We start from the raw sequence: 17,136 nt of genomic DNA, 5'->3' as shown, positions 1-17,136 counted from the left end.
TGCATTTTTCTGTCTGAAACTTAAGGAAAGCATAACAGCATCTGTCAGTTGAGTAGATTCTTTTCTGTCCTGTTGATGTAGGTTTTATTTAATTCTGAATTCATGTGCCTCAACTCATCTCCAGTCTATGATTCTATGATATTCCTGGTGAGGATCATGTGATGTAGGGAGGCTGTGAGATCATAGAATGGTTTGAGTTGGAAGGGACCTTGAAGATCTTCAAGTACCAAACCCCTGTCATGGGCAGTGACACCTTTCACTAGACCAGGTTGCTCAGAGCTCCATCCAGCCTCGCCTTGAACACTTCCAGGAATGGGGCTTCCACAATTTCTCCAGACAACCTGTGCCAGGGCTTCACCAATCCCACAGGAAAAAAAATTCCTTCCTGTCATGTGATCTAACCCTGTTCTCTGTAAATTTGTACTCAATCCTTGTTCTCTCTACTACAGTTTCTGATGTAAAGTCTCTCTCTGGCTTCCTTGTAGGCATCCATGGGAGACAAGGCAACTATGTTGCCTAGCATAGTTTGGATCAGTGAAAAGTCTCATTGAGATATTTGCCATCATTTCATTTAAATGGTGTCAGCACTTCATAAAAACTCAAGAACTGAGGAAACAAGTTTGAAAGAGAAGAACCCTGAGCCATGTGTTATAAAAGCTTGCATATCAATACCTCCTGTAATCAAATATACTGAGGTTCATGCAGCACTACAATGACAGCACTACTGCTGTAAATGAAAGTAGTAAAGCAGTCATAAGATCTCATGGGGAAAAGAAATGAAAATGGACTATGCTTTCAGCAGGAAAAGCCTTAGTCAGGAACAGAGTCTAGAGAAATGCCACAGGCATTATATATAACAAGTAAGTTATATGTCCTCCAAGAAATATGACTGTTTGTACACCAGGGCTGGTAAATTTCTCCACTTTCAACCTTGCAGTCTGACTCAAATGCTGCAGATCTGGGGAGCTGTGCAGCCTTTGTCTTGCTGCTTCAAATGCTAGTTTTGTTCTTAGGTATTTTATCTCAAGGTTGAAGGGGTGGAAGTACATTAGCAGCTAGTGCTCTGAAAGGTGAGTGGAGTTATTTCTATGAAAATAAATAAAGGAAAAAAATCTAAGTGACTCCAAGGCCAATAAAAATAAAGAATGAGCTATGCTGCCCCATCACATGCTTTTTTTTTTTTTAGCTAAATATCAAGTTTATGCTTTACTGTTTCTAGTTGGTTTTGCTTCCTCCCAGTCCATCAAGAAATCTGCTCACAAAAGGAAAGACATTTTTCTTTCTTCCCCACACGTATAGTATAAGCCTTGAAGGGAGCATAAAGAAAGTTCCAAATCATTTCTTAACAATACCTTGTACAACATTGAAAACAGTAACAGGTCAATTTCCCTCAAGACTAATGTGAAGCCTTTGCCTGTCTCCTACCCCAAAAATTACCAGCTTGTTAGAAAGGGAACTCAAGATTTAGGGCTCAAATGCCTCTTGTTTCATTCTCCTGGGCATCAGCCTGCACAAGGAAAGCTGTATTGATCAGTACAGAGATCTATCCCTCTTTTTGAATAGACAACAACTTGAACTCAAGCAGATGAATTCCTTTCAGCCATCAAAATGAAACTTTTTTAATTGAAAATTGAAACTCAGCTTTGTATGGTGAGGCACTGGAACAGGTTTCCTGGAGAAGTTGTGGATGCCACATCCCTGGAAATATTTCAGGCCAGACTGGATGGGGCTCTGAGCAGCCTGGTCCCTGCCCATGGCAGCAAGGTTGTAATGAGAGAATTTTTAAGGTCACTCCCAGCGCAGTCCAGCCCATTTTGTGATTCTAGGAAACCTCCTCTAGCTGATCTACCCACTGCAGAGCAGCTACTCCATGAAGTTGTAGGGAAGGGCTGTTCCAGTTATATGAGGAAGAGGCTTCTGCAGTTGGAGAAATTGTTAGATGGTGGAGAGGATCTTTTCTGTCTCCCAAGCCTTATGAGATGTTTTAGAAATGCAGAAGAGACTCAAATGAGCATGTTTAAACTTTTCCTCAGCTTTAGTTCGCACACACCTATTTTACACCATGCAGAGAATCACAGGGATTCTTAAAATGCATGATCCAAAGTTCTTACAGGTAAATGGATACAAAAGAATGGCATCTGTTTACCTTACAGGCTAGAACAGCTTTGGATCAAAGAATTTCCACTGAGAAAGTTTGAAAAACTTTTATAGAGCAGCTACTCCATGAAGTTGTAGGGAAGGGCTGCTCCAGTTATATGAGGAACACCAAATCTCTCAGCCTTGAGATTGTCTTATTTTCTGTTATATATAAATCAGACTACACTGTAGCAAAATTTTAAATTATTTTAAAAAAATTATTTCTCTCAAATTACTCAAAAAATTAGTTCTCTGAAATGCAATAAAAGCTGTGTTGTCCCTCTCTCACTGTTTCCCATATGCCAAACAAAAGGCAATGTACTTTTTTCAGACATTTCCCTTAATCAGCAAAAAGCTTGGAATGAAAGCTCTCTCTGATTATTAGCCTTAAATCTTAATCTCCTTAACTTGTCAGGTCCTTGCCATTACTTTTGAATGTTTAAATATAGATTAATAAAGAGAAGACATGTCTAGCCACTGCAATCATGTAGCTATTAGAAGAGCAAATATCTTAAGAGCTCAAGCTGAAGTGAACCCCAAGAGAGACAAGGTTTAAATTCAAAAGAATGCAGTTTTCAATTTAGGTGAAAACAAGGTGGATTATGAATTGTTTGTCACTACCACCACAGTGTTTATTTTGCTGAAGATTTGTAGTGGTAATTAAATGTTGACTTCCAAGTAGTGCTAAGTATCCATAGAAATAAATGGAGCCTGTCTTTATAGACATAGAGATGAAATGCAGGTATTTGTGGAGTGAGGATTTGTGTTTATTTATTAATTTAGCTTGTAGTACTGTGGGAATATCTGTCTTCATTTAAAATATTTGTTTATTTGCAAGTCCTGTATTTACATTTTTGTTTCCCTATTGAGAATAAATCAAACTTTCTGGTTTTTAAAAGAACTCACAAAACTTCAATGGATCTTTTGCATTGCACAGTGTCTTCATTAAATACTTTGGGCAGACTTTACTCCTGAAATAGTTTTAGGCAGAAATTGCCAAGGTATTTGTAAATTTTAGGCTGAGGTCTGCAAAATTATCTGTCACTCTGAAGTCCACAAGCTTTCAGTACATTATTCTGTCAGGAATAATGTCTCTTGTAACTGAAGAATAGCAACTTTTTTTCCTCTGTTGTCCAATGTTTTTCTGCCCTCCAGTCCTCTTCCCCATGCTTTGACCATTGTAGTAATAGGCACAGTCCTTGGACAGCTGAGTGCTCAGTACAGTGGTATAAGACAGGAATTTTCCTTTGACTGGATTATCGACACTTAAGTTGATTTTTCATTAAAATGTTGTTCCAGTCTTAACTGGATAAAGTTGGGTTTGCTCAGAAAGCAGGGCAAATTTCCTCTTTCTCCTAAAACTAAAACAAATAGAATTACAACAACAAAAGCCAAAAACCCTGGAAGAAGTGATAACTTATGTTCAGACCTGAATTCTATGCCTATTTTGTGTCACTGTTAGTGCCTCCAATTGTGTGTGGAGTACGCCTAAGAGAAAATCCATTCTCTTCCTCAAATTAGAAAAGGAAGAAAAAATGAGCAGCTGGTTTATTTTTTCTGGCTCTCATCTGAATGTAAAGCTTCCTGGGCTTGTTTGAGACCATTTAGATATGATTGTTGTCCTGCTTTCTTTATTTTTCTCATAATGAATATATATCTAGGAGTGTTTCCAGATTTCAGGATAATCTCCTGGTTTGGTAACTGATTTCTTTCTATCTTGTTTTAAAGCTACATTGTCAGTGTCTTTCAAAGCATTTCCAGATTACTTTTCTCCTTGCAGTACTGTTGAGATTTAAAGTAACAAAGAGCAAGAGACAAAAATATGATGCTTTTTTTCTTTTTTTTCTTCTTTTTTTTTTTTTTTTTAAAGAGGTTCCCTTTTTTCTCCTATGCCTTGAATGTATAAAAAAGCATAAGAGTTTGAACTAAGCTAAGTCCAAGAGGTAGATAAAGGAGAGCCTGACAAACTGCAGTTTGTTTGGAAACCAGTGCCAATATTGCCTTTCTTATATGTTTGGATAATGCAAACAATAGAATGACCTATTTTTATGGCCTGATGGTTAAATCTTTTCCTATGGCCATAAATGACTTTGAACTACTAAGTCATTATTTGCAGTTATTTTCCGTGTTTAAATGCTTCAGATGAGACTCTTTTTCAGTTTCACCCTGTATTATAGAACAGTGGCTGTTGCTGGACATTCAAAGTTGTGGCTGAAATGTCATTGCTTTTAGTGTCCACACTCAGTTATTTTCATTTGTTGATCAAGAACTGAGGCTAGTCAATCAATTAAGCTAAATTTAAAAAACAATTTTAATGGCTTCTGAGAGTGTTATTCTACATGGCCAAACACATTGTGCTGCATTCTGTGTAATGGGTGTTCCTAGAAAGTCAGGAGACCAAAGCATGGACAGAAGCTTCTCCCTGTGGTTCTAAAGCAGTGCAGTAGTGGAGCTCCTGGGTACAAATGAATGACCCTTTTGAGACAGGGTTTGGTTATTGACAAGTTTTTACACAATAAAAAAAGGGCAAGATTTTGCGAGTGATAGTGAAGGTTCCACAATGATAAAATTACTTTTGCTGGTTAGAAAAAGATATCTAAAGGTATTAGAATAAAATAGATATTATAGTCAGTTCATAATCAATCAGATATCAATGAACTAATGGCAATATAATTAGTTTGGATGCTCTGGATGTGCATTTTTCTTTTTTGTTTGTCATTGCTTATGCAACTGCATGACATTTGCTGCCATGAGGGACTTCAGGTCTCCAGAAATTTAAGAGCAGACAGAGTAGTAGACCTTCCATATATTAAAGTGGGAGCTTTAATTTATATTTCTCTTCCACCCTCAACCTGTAATGCAGTTGTGGGAATATCTCCCTCGTCTCTGTGTGTGTGTGTGTGTGCGTGTGTGACAATGACCCATGAAATGACACTCACAATGAGAGCATGGAACATGTGAAGAGATTACTAGAATGATATGAACAGTGAAGATAGAATTGTTATGAGCTGTTCATGGATGAACTTAAAATTTCACATATTTCAAGTACAAACATTTCTTCAAACTGCAGTCTTGATAAAAATCACAAATGCAAGGCTAAGTAGAGTTACTCTCCTGATGAGAGTAAACAGCATTACCCTTCCATAGCTAGTGATTTAAACCTGTCCTAGTTCTAGCAGAACAAAAAACAGATAGTAAAGGATGGCATGTCAGTTTTTCTCCATGTGGAAGGCTAAGATCACATAAAAATGGAAAAAACCACATAGTGGATGAGGGAAGTGTTTCATTGTTTTGGAGTTATAGATCAAAATATTAGGCTCCTGAAACCTGGACTGTGCTGCTTAGGAAAGAAAAACTATCATAACCAAGTAGGGAAAAAACCTTGAAGATATACTTCTGCCTTAATTTCTGCGTAACAAAGAAGAATTTTCTAGATTCACTCCCCTTCTTAGAAAAAGGATTGCAAATGGCTGTAAAATCACTGAACAATGCAGTGGGAAAAGTTTACTTCCAGTCTGCCTTCATTCCTGGGTGCCTAGCCCATGTTCTCCATAGGCTGACTGTCATCAGGAAACTTTGATCTGGTTTTCTGCCTTTTTCCAAGATACCTGATGCTCTACTAATAGCAATTTTTTTCCCTGAAGATGATAGCTGCTCACAGCTGCTATCCCTATCCTTTGTGGATGCTTGGCAGCCCCTCCTCTGTCATGCCAAGAACAAACACCTGGTCGTATAACTGAGAGGCTACTGGGCCCTTTGGAAGGGTGACAACTAAGCAGCAGCTGTTATCACTAAAAGAGTTCATCCATTTCTCTCCTCATCATCTCCTGAAATATTTAAAGGGAAAAAAAAAAAGTTGACCAGGAGCAGGCTGAAGAAATTGTTGCCCAGAACAGGGGCACTTCAGATCCTAAAGACTTTGTACTCCATATGATTAGAAAGACTGGGTGCAACTGCTCTCTTTTGTTCTAGTTCTTACAGGGTTCCTGTTCCTACAATGCTGGAAAACATTTGCTGCAGTTTAAACTTTCCCAAAATGTATCACGTTTTTAACTCCCATCCCAATCACTCACTCATTTGTAAACATGCCTATCCTGTCAGGATTGTTATGCGGGAAAATGGACAAGGATGCTGTGTTAAGTTATAGCTTATGGCAGCTCAGGCCTCATCTTGCAACTTCAGGAAAATTTAATTACACTTCTGGGTTCACTGAACTGATTTTCTCTACTTGCTAATATCAACTAGTTGACTTTATTTTATCAAACATAGAAAAAGAAAAGAACACCCCAAAGTAGGCAGATAACTACCTTACACTCTGTAGCTGGAACTATTTCACAGTTCACTTCTCCAATGAGATTATGAGGCAACTGCTACATCAGCTGGTTGTTTTCTTTCTATCATGGAGCATTCACCTCCTCCATAGTTGATCTTCTCAAGGTGCTGCCAGGTGCCGAGCCCTTATCTAAGCAGCAACTTATCATGTTTGAGCTGTTTCTCCTCTGAGAAACACCTATTTCTAACTTCCTGCACTTCTATCATGTTTGGTTAGCTATTCCCTACTCCAACAGTTGTTCCCTGCTGCCCCTTCCCTAATTGTTGCTTACTCAGTGACCTGTTCCTTCTACTGCAGCTTTATTAACAATTTCTCTTAATTCATCTCCATCAACACAAACACTGCTTGGGCTGATGCAGCCTATACAACATCACTTTTCCAACTTCCACTGCTTTCCTGGAAACTCTGAAGTAAAATATCCCACTTTTCTTTTTTTCCACAGCACTTAATTTGTATCCATATCACTACAGAGTTGGTGTTTAAGATGTGCATTTATCTTAGAATTTGTGAACTAGACTGTGTTTTCCTATATCCTTACAGCTCCAGATTTTCTCTGGTTAGCTGTGGACTTCCTTTTCAATAACTACCAAAGACAAAAAAATAGGACATGTTAAAAGATGTCACATTACATCTGGTGCTTTCATTTATCTTCCTTTCTCTCTATCACAAATCCAGAGAGCTGTCTATGGTCTCTGAAAATCTCCTGTGATTTTCTTTTAGGATCCAACTATCAGGCATATTTGAGAATACAGAATTCCTGCTCTGCAAGTGTAGGACTATAGTAGTGTATGGAATAGGATGAACCCTATTCTCTAATCACAAGATTAATTTTAGGTATGGAATTCTACCTTTGTCTTAGAATTATTCATGCCAGTCAAAATTCAGAAGACATCTGACACAAAAGTAGATTTCCATCCAATAGCAGCTAGAAAAGCAACATCAGAATAAAGTACCAAGCCACCAAATTCAGGCCACACTCTCTGACTTTGTCACTAATATCAATTTAATTGATAGTGGGAAAACCTACATTAAGAATAGAAGTAGAAATTGCTGCTCAAAATATAGAAAAGTGAGCGAGGAGAGAAATCTACTTCAAATGGATGAAACAGTGGAAGAGGAAAAATCTTGATTTTAGGAAGATTTAGCATGATAATTCACCGTTTCATCTGACTTGTATAGCAAGCTGTGGACAGCCAGCTATGTCAGTCAGTTTAAGGTGTTAGCAGCATTTAACCACCGCTTTCCTTTAGTCCTAAAGTAGCATCAGGAAAAATTGCCCCAGCCATGTGGTTATCACATGGGAAAAGGGCTGGTTTGCCATCCTATTGATAGTCAGATTAGCTTGATCTGATTAGAAGTGGTGACATTGTTCACTGAGGAGACACATCTATTTTTGAAAGTCATTAGACTTCTCCAAATTTTTGTGGCCTTTGCTGGTCTGGGAAAATTGTCTTTGACTTCCTAGAATAAAAGAACTTAGTTCTCTTACAATTCCATAAGGGTCTCAGTATCTCCATTTACTGCTGTGATGTAGCACAGACCTATTTAGTTCTCCCTCTCAAACAGTCTCAAACCTTTAATGGATTAAGATATTTACAGTTTATCACACAGAAATAAATTCCCTCTCTCTCTTCAAACTCAGATCTTACTGCTAGTTATCACACACCTGGCTGTTTTCAAATGCCACCTTCCTTGCGCTGTTAGCTGCACACACTATTTCATTCCTTTTTTTCTCAGTAAGAGATAATCTCCAGTTTCTGTGAATCTATTTTCTTTGTAAGGGCTCTGGACTGCACATGTGGTGAAGAACATATCTGTTAAATCACCTTTGAAGTGAGAGCAGGGCTTTTCTGAGCAGAGGTTGGCAAATATGAGCTCCATATTCACAGTAAAGATCAGTGATGTTCTCTACCTCAAGCAGTCCTCTTTTCTGAGAAATCTCCTTATCATGCACATGCATTACATAAAGGCATTGACTGGATTTACCTTTTTCTTGGTGTCAGTTGTCTGTAACAGCCATGGGCTATGGGCAATAACCCTGACAATGGCAGCTGCTTCTGTCTGTGTTAAGGAAGCATAAAAGCCCTGGACTGTCCCCACTTCAGTCCTGACAAAGGGAGCACCTCAGAGCATGAGCTCAATGTGGAAGAAGACCTTTTAGATTAAAAAATATATATTGTGTGGACTGCTGTTTTTGTGCTGTGGAAAAAAACAGTGATAAGAGAGATTCATTACCCCTGAGGGTCCAGGTGTTTAACAGTGGACAGAAAAATAAAAAGCTTCACAATATTTTATACCATCTTTCTAGCTGCTTTATTATGCTGAAGCAGCTGAGTCTCACTCAGAACACTGGCAAGCAGTGTATTGAAATGCACTGTACTGAAATGAATACAGTACTTGTAGAGCAGATACTGTTGAACAGAACATTCACAAATGGATGCAGCTACCATTTTTCCAGGGGTGACTTGTAGCTTCTGCAGAGTCACAACCAGATTCTCTGAAGATCCACCCCAGCACAAACTATTTAAGCTTGCATTAATGACTGCTATGCTCAGAATGAGAGTCTTACGTTTTAGAAGATATTTGCTGTCATTTGTTTAAAGGACAAGTATTGAATCTTGTGGTGTGAAATGAGCAATGGTAGGCTGAGGCACTGAAGTGAATAAGGGTTTGGTAAACATTTCTTGCGAGGAAATATTTTTTGTGACGCATCCATGGAGGGTGCCTTGAATGCTTTAGTAAAAATCTGTTGGAAGCAGGCAATAATATGGAAGGAAACATGCTGAAAATTTCTCAGAGGTATTGAGAGAAACTGTCTTACATGATGTCATTAATGGCTTGTGAAATGCAGTTGGTGTTTAAGTAAAGCAATTCTGGCTGAGCTATACATATTTAAATTGGTTGCTAAGTTAGCTGTGAAGAAAAAATATCTCCTTAAAGATGTTTTCCATTCTTTACAAAAATCTTGCCTTTTGAGATCTTTATTTCAGCTCACTTGACTTAATTGAATTTCTAAGACTAATAAATATGTTTTGTTGAAGATGTGAGTCTTAACGCCCATTTGAAGCTAAGGTATATTTCAAGTATGAATGTGCAGTATAGCACAAGTATTGTAACTTAACCACATCTTCTAATTTGGAGGAAATACTGTTATACCTACAATGAATTGGTCATCCTTATAAACTGATACTTATCTAAAGCAAATAATCACTGCTATGTACATTTAGCTAGTACTAACCATGAATCTGAACATGGATTTGTCTGAGGTAATATCTAGGATGCACACCACATTGAGCTTGATGTCTTCTAGAGAGAGCTTTGTAATTTTTGCAGCAAAGAAGTTTAATGTACTCATGGTGTTCTCAAAAAAATGTAATTCTTGATCAACTCTTACCAGCGTGACCTTGAATTCTTAATTATTAATTTGTTTTCCAGTATTCCTTGCAGAGATGACACTTAATTTCTCTGCATTCCCTCTTCACAAGATATTTCTCACTAAAGAAAGAACAATTTTATTTGGCTACTTACTATCTTGATTTACAGATTGCTTATATAGATCACAGACTGTCTCTGTTTAGGGCATTAAAATTTATTGCTTAGGTGCAGAAAATAGCTACAAGTGTGTGACTGTTTACTGTCCTGTAAATGATCCCATTTGTCACAGCAGTTAGATTGATCCAGGGGGATGTAACCCCTGGATGCCACATGTTTTCCATAGGAAAACCTGTCAACAGAACACAGCTACCTGCTTTTGCCTGCCCCAACTGGGTGTAGCAACAGTAGTAATAACAGCAGGTGCTTAGTATGATGTTGTTTGTGACAGAAAAAATGGAAAAGGAAGAGGAGTTGTGGGTAGATGCAAAAAAGAAAAAAACAAGTTCAAATGGGTTTCTTTTAAACCTAGCTGTGTTTAGCAAGAAGTTTATAAGCACAGGAGGCCTGACAAATATATTTGCATGAAATATATTGAGTTGTATTTTGCTTGGTGGCCAGTGTTTCCTGCACTCCTTACTCTGAGAGTCCCCCTGAGCAGTAAAGGCAGGGATGAAGTCATTGCTACCTGTCTTCTGATCAAAATCAAACAGCTCTGCTCAATGGTTTTCTCCCTATAACCTTTATAATTATTCTTTGCACAAATTCATTGCTTATTTTCATTTGTGGAAATGTCTCTTCACTTTGCTTGGCTTAAAGTGCTAGTTTTCAGCAGTGAGGGGTTAGGGACCTTGGTGACCCCCAAAGAATAGAGAATTTTATTCTACACTGGACAAAAGAGCAAATATAGGGCCACTCACGTGTATTCTTTCTTGTATTCCTTGTGTCTCCCTTCTTCATCATAAAAGATGCACCATTGAAAATTAACCCCAAAGCTTTCTTTCATCTTCATCCTTCCTACATGAGAGACTGGGAGAATTATCTCAAGATGCCCAGGGAGAGAAAGCAAAAGACATGGTCAAACTATGACCCTCTAAAAGAACAATTCACTTGATATTTTCTCCTGGACCTGGAGCTGGCTCCAGGACTCTTTCTTTAATCATGTAATACATAAACTATTCTGGGATTGTGATTATGTCTTGCTGCTGCTTACCCAGCAGATTTATTTCTCATTCATTTGATGAAATACTGTATTTGTTGAACTTACCTGTGACAGTTTGACTGGGTGCTAAGGCTATAAAAACTGCTTAGCTGCACTTAATAGATAGCATTTGCAGTCATTTTACAAGTACCTTGGCTATTTTAGTCTTGCCTTCTGAATATTGTGGATATGGAACAAACAAATCTGAATTTCCTTTAAAATTTCATCAAAGGCATAGTTCTTAAGTCTAGTTTTTTGACAGTCCAGGAGTGCCATCCACAGGATGAAATTCATATTTTATGTCACAATGTCTTTGATACTTTAGTTGGAAAAAAATAGTTTAAAAAAAGAAAAAGAAGAAAAATCAGCAATTGACTTTTGATAACACTTAAATATTTACACTGTAACCAAATAGGAAACCCTTTCTTTCTTTTTGCTGGAATTGAATGACAACAAAAAATATGATTTAGATCTTTAGGTGGTTGATAATTGACTTCTAGCAGTATATAAAAAAATAATGATACAAATATAACTTTGTTATGGTTTGGAGATTTTTAAGACTGTTCTGTGATATTGACATAGAACATATTTCTTCTGTATTCACTGAAATCTGTAGGGAAAATACTCCTTTGCCCAAAGAGAGTTCATTGGATAATAAAACCAGGAAGTTGTGCAGGTCTGGATTTTCTAGCTAAGGTGATAACATATAAAGCCAATTTCCCAAACTAAGATTATATTCTCAGAGATAAATTGTTAAATAGAAAACATTTTTTTGTGTATATTCTGTTACACTGCCTTGAGAAACTACAGTGAGAATAAAGAAATTATGTTGATTTTGTAATACATAGGAGGAAAAATTTCCCCTCTCAAGTAGAGGGGAATCTGCAACTAGAGAGAAGTATGTTTATTAAAAGGTAACTGTACAGAAACCATAAAAATGCAAATGATAACTCACATCTTTCAAAATACCTGTGAGTTATTATTTCCTTGAATACTGTCATAATGTGAGTCCACATACAGAAATGACTTAAAACTACAGTAGTTTCAACATGAGAAACCATTGAAACGCATCTTCATGATATCTTTGGCCAGTGTTAGGAGCCACTGTGACAAAATCGGGTTTTGGTGGGGAATCATAAGTTATGTTTAGTGGTCCTCTGCTGTCACTGGTATTGGTACCATAGTTCTGGAATTTCTGGCCTGTAATTTCTGTGACCCTTCTGCCATTAGTTGCAACGAAACAAAAGATGGACAGCTGCTCAAGGTCTCCTTATGGTCAGGAAAATTTTCTTTGTCTTTTCCTTTTCCTATTCTCTATCTCCCAGTACTGTTTTCTATGCCTGTTATGATTTGCCAACCCACTCCACACATTTTCTGTCCTCCCCTCTGTGCCATTTGTCTGTTTTACTGCCTTTCCTCTCTCTACTGAACACAAGGCTGTGCTGCTCTGAAGTGTGTATGAAAAAATTATGAATGACCTCAAGTTAAAACCCACTGAATCTGTTAAATTCTTTGACCTTGAATGTACTTTATCTTAGTACAATGGCTAACAGAGTAAGTGTAATTATCTAACCACTGTCAAAATTTTTCCCATATTCTGTGCTTTTTTGTGTAGCTAGGTCAAGCACATTTTCTTTCCAGCCCACAAAATGCATTCCAAAAGGCTCCAAAGCAAAAGTGCTTATGATCCAGCTATCATTTTGCTTTAAGAAGAGATTGGGTTTCATTTGATATTTCTGGGAAAGTTATGCCAGGGAAGCTAAAGACCAATAAGCAGTTCAGATGCCCAGTATAGCTTGCAAAATTAACCTTCCATGATTAACTAACCTTCTGTGCTTTCAACTGAAAGTAAAACTGAATGGGTTGGGATTACTTAAGTGCAACTCCACATACACATAGAAATACATTTATTAGGACTGTTACGAAGTATACAGTCCTGACAGTCAGATTTCCAGCTGAAACTGCAGGAATGGTGTTTTCATATTGATTTATTAGGCAGGAATGGAGAAGAAATCCTTATTGGACTCATAATCTTATTATACAGAGCAATATTTCAGAATATCCTCCCTGACCCAGAAATTTTTTTTTTTTTTTTTTTTTTGTCAGACTGCTTGTTATCATTACACAGGTCAGTGCTTAAGTGATGCATCACTTAATGGTGCTTCTCTCTCTTTATTTCTCATGGAGAATAAGTTCTGATATCATGGGGGTTCTTTGTTTATGTTATTAGTCTCTATAAAGTTCACACCTGAGAATGGAAAATAATCCTGAAGTGTGGAGAAAAAGATATCGCATCACTTTCAAGTATTTTTTTTCTGGGTTTCAGATAATTTTCAGCTTTTTATTTTTCCTTCAAAGAATCTCTATAGTGTTTGCTCACTAGACTAGTTACTCCTCATGTCTAATTGCTTCTATATGCATCCTCTGCAACCTTTTTCTTCCATACCCCAATTTGCAAGAAACTCAGTTTGTTTAGAAGTATCAAGATCTTTGTCATGCCATCATATATAAAGCAAACCAAAATGTACCATTTTCTCTACATTTTCTTGTGTTTGTAATCATTGACAGTATCATACTTGGCCTGAAGATTTTTATAGCTGTGGAGCTCTTTCTGTGTTGCCACAGCATTCCTACAATGGGATTTTTGCCAATCATTAAAGATGCAAAAAACTCCAGTGATTTAGGTCACAGTTAGCATAGATAAAACAACCATTCCCAGAAATAGGTACCTCTTCCAGGATCGTAGTCAGAGGTTAGAAAAGGAAAAAAAATAACAATTCATAGATGCAAGACTTAAATCGAAAGTGCTGTGAGATACCCAGAGGAGCTGTGGCTGCTCCACCCCTGGCATTGTTCAAGGCCAGAACACTGATCTAGTGGAAGGGGGGTTGGAACTGGATGATCTATAAGGTCCTTTCCAGCCCAGGTCACTCTATGAAAGTTGTGCAGGGGCTAAGAGAGCAACGTAGCTTCTGCCGTGACACCAGTACCCTCTAAAATGGTTTGCTATCATTTTAATGTACAGAACATAAACACTGAGAATTCTGCCACCCCGGGTTTCTAAGCAAGTCACATTTATTGCCTGATCAAATAATGATGTGATGAGAGGTTGTGCTCCTTTCTGAAATCCCATTAGTCACCTGTGCACTGGGCTAGAGCTCCAACATTCTTTTTTAATTTGGCTGCTTTAGAAATTCCTGTCTAAGATACCCATAAATAATACACACCTCAGGCCTGGCCTAAAAATATCAAATTCACTCTGAGCTGCTGATCTTGACTAGAAACAGACTGTAAATGGTGGAGGAGGTATGATTTGTTCAGGCTTCTTTTTCAGGACATTATGGAACAGAAGTGCTGATCACTTTTGGAAGGTCTCATTTGAGTGTTAACCTTCAAAACTGACCTTCCCAAGCCTGGCAGGGGAGATGAGCCTCTTGAATTTTTTGAAAGGCAGGGACTACTGGGGGAAGTAAGTTCTAAGGCTGCAAGGGATTGCCACTTTTGTTCACGGGCTTTAAAGCTGAGTAAATGAGCAGGAAAAGTAAGAAAAAAAAAAACAAACCTGCTAGGCCAAGGACAGATTTATTTACTCTACAGGCAGTACAGAGCACAGTGCATTATAAGTATGTTTAACAGGTTGCTTGGGAACCATCTCAGACTTTTATAACATGATATGACAACCTTTGCTCAAATTTGTGCAATACCAGCCTGGATGCAGCTGTTCCAAAGGCTCCTTATCTTGGTTTTCCACCTGGTCTCTGAATGCAGCAAACATTAACAATTTCACTAATCCCATGGCTAGCAATGATAACTAATAATTAAGTTAATATGAACATTCATAGTGTTATTATTTGTCCTAATCACAGTACCATTTGTGCACCAGAAGAATGTGAGATCCTCTTTCAGTAAATATCCTTGTCACAGTCCATTTGAATATCCCTAATTTAGGGAACAATGGTCTCTGTAAATTAAGCTTTATTTTATGAACTCATTGGCCAAAATAAAACCAAACAAGACAAATATTGCCTCAATTCCCTTTGTACAGACTCACATGTCTGTGACCAAAATGGTCCCTAGACAATGGTAAGAGAACTCATTCTTAATCTTTCTCCCCTGCATCACTCTGGGAAGCATAAAAGCCTCGGCAGTCCAGCTGCTGCTGGAACTGTTTCAATATTTTTTCAAAGAGTCACGCAATCCTTATGGTTGAAATAGACCTCTGAGATCACGGAGTTCAACCTTTGACTGCTCAGCACCTTGCCAACCAGACCACAGCACCAAGTGCCTTGTTCAGTCATTTCTTGAGCACTTTCAAGGAATTGTGACTCCACTCTCCTGGGCAACCCATTCCCATGTTTTACAACCCTTTCAGTGAAGAAATTCCTCTTTATGTCCAGCCTGAATCTCCTCTGGCACAGCCTAAGGCTAAGCTTGAGGTAAACCAATGTATTTATACTTTCCATCTTGGAAGTCTGGTCTGTACCACATCCATTACTTGCTGGATTCTGAAGAGACTTCCCGACAATTGCTGTGCAAGAGGACAGGAGGTGATATCTTCAGGAAGGGGCAAGCTTATGGTGATAATGGCTCAGAGTGGCCTCTACTCCTTCCCATGCATTGCATCCCAACAGCACTTTGTCTGTCTTTGAACAGAGCATCCATCAGGTCTTGGCATGGATAGTGTGTCAGGCCAAAACTGGAGCAGCAGCTGTGCCAACAGCTGGAGTTAAGCAGGCATGAACTCAAAACTCTCAGAATAGCCAAATTAATTGTTGGATATTATAAGGTTATCTTTATTCAAAGAAGAATTCAGAAGGACATTTTGTTTTTCTCTAAATCACATCAGAGGGCCTGCATGGTATGCAATAGCCTCAAATGCTTTGGAAGTGTCTGAAGGACTGCAACATAATCACCAGCCTCTTCAAAGTCAAAGACATTCAAATACACTATTCTGTAACTGAGGTATCATGACTGGCTCAGGAAATTCTGACCCAGGAAAACTGGAATGGTAGCTGGTGGATGACTGCTCAGAACTTCTGTGAGAGGAGCTGTAGGCGTCTGCTGCCACAGGAAATGTCAATATGCATTTTCTTCATGGACTGATTATTTATCTTTATAAGAAAGGTCCATCTTTCATATTCCTTATTTGGAAGACTCTCTCAGAATGTAATATTTATTACAGATAGCTTGTATCTGTTTGCATTTATATGGATGAAAAACTGTTATTTCTTCTTGCAACTGACACAGGCTGGTAAAAGTAAACATTCTTTGCATAGCTAATGGTATCCCAGTAAGTAATCTTCCTATCTGTGAAGGATTCCTTCATGGATTATTTGGATTCCTTCATGGCATGACTCTGATGGGAGAAAAAAGGAAGAGAAAAGGGAGAGAATGTTTTCCCAAGTTAAATAAGCAAAATGAAAATAAATATTCCTTTTTTTTTTCCAATCTAACCTAGTTTATTTTTCTAGATTCATTGATGACTCTATGTGCTAAATTTTCTCTCCCAGTGACTTGCTTCAGAGTATAATATAATATAGTTTTCTACATGTAAGTCTTCTGGATCCACTTAGTCAGGAGTAGGCTGATTGTGGAAGCTGTTCCTGCTGCTTCACAACAGTTAGAGTGTGGTTAAAGGATAGGATTTATTTTTTTTTTTTTTTGTCATTCCACTTTTAGCTATTAACCTTAGCAAAAATCAGCTTTCTAATATAAATTCAGGTACCTCTGGTGTTCCCTTAATTTTTCTTCTGGTTTCTAGAAAATATCAGAGTGAGCGGGTATTCTAATCATTACCCCAGGAACTAAAATAAGCATCATTTATACATGGAACAAACTGCTTACACCCTGAGGCCAAGAAAAATTCTTAGGACAGCCTCAGGAAACCTGCTTAGAACTATCAGTAATATGTTTTTCTCCTGGGTATTATTTGCACTGCTCTGTCCATGGAGCATCCTCAGGCTGAGGGCGGCTGAGCTGGGTTCCCCCTTCCCAGCCTATCTGAGCTCCAGCTCTGGAAGTGCCACCAGAGAAGGGGATGCAACCCCAGGCAGCCCCTGGAGAGCGGCTCCCACCCTTTCTCTGGGAGCAGAGG

Source organism: Pyrgilauda ruficollis, unplaced genomic scaffold (genome assembly GCF_017590135.1).
Source record: "Pyrgilauda ruficollis isolate IOZ18807 unplaced genomic scaffold, ASM1759013v1 scaffold102, whole genome shotgun sequence".
Lineage (NCBI taxonomy): Eukaryota > Metazoa > Chordata > Aves > Passeriformes > Passeridae > Pyrgilauda > Pyrgilauda ruficollis.
The sequence above is the reverse complement of the archived record's forward strand: the minus strand, read 5'-3'. Positions refer to the sequence as shown.